General features: G+C 49.1%; 1 non-coding gene across 1 annotated transcript; it reads right to left on the minus strand.

Annotated features, from left to right (window-relative positions):
* Positions 1–111: 111 nt before the first annotated feature.
* trnae-cuc lies at positions 112–183 on the minus strand. The gene has a single exon. It is a non-coding gene; the product is annotated as a tRNA-Glu (tRNA).
* Positions 184–695: the final 512 nt, after the last annotated feature.

Below are 695 nucleotides of genomic sequence, written 5' to 3' on the forward strand. Positions count from 1 at the left end.
GTCCATCAAGGCGCCATATGTAGAAGAACTGCACAGTCGTAAATCCAATGATACTTACCGTGTCCCAAAAGCTGTACGGAGAGAGCCAAGTCGTATCATGACACCTCGTGATTCCCTGACCGGGAATCGAACCCGGGCCGCGGCGGTGAGAGCGCCGAATCCTAGCCACTAGACCATCAGGGAGCCCTTGGGGTGGAGCTGGAGGACACACAAGTGAATCAAAAATCGTCACCTTCTCTAACGTTTACCTTTTTTGTCTCAGTAACTGACTTCTCTAATAAACACGCAATTCCACTTATTTCTGTTAGCTCTTCTATGTAACAGCCACTCGGGCCCAGTGTTGGCGTTGATGGTTGGAAATGTTGCTGTGCCAACTCTTACAGTCTGCGATCTGTCAGCGAGGAAGTTGTATATCCAGTGCATGAAAAGTGATTACGCTGGAGGATGTTGAATGCGGACCTGAGGTCGATGAAGAGGATTCAAACAAAGTTGCATGGTGATTCCAGGTGTTGTTGCAGGGGATGAAGGACACAGGCCACTACATCCCCTCTTGACCTTGTAGGCGAAGTGCTAGTGATCAAGCTGTGGACTGACAGCTGACATACTGCTGTTCAGCAGCAGCTTTTCCAGGCACTTCATGATTATTGAGGTCAATACAATTGGCCGATAGGGATTGAGTTCTCAGGAGCGGGATT

The sequence above is a fragment of the Micropterus dolomieu genome, unplaced genomic scaffold, assembly GCF_021292245.1.
Source record: "Micropterus dolomieu isolate WLL.071019.BEF.003 ecotype Adirondacks unplaced genomic scaffold, ASM2129224v1 contig_7694, whole genome shotgun sequence".
In the NCBI taxonomy this organism is placed as follows: Eukaryota; Metazoa; Chordata; class Actinopteri; order Centrarchiformes; family Centrarchidae; genus Micropterus; species Micropterus dolomieu.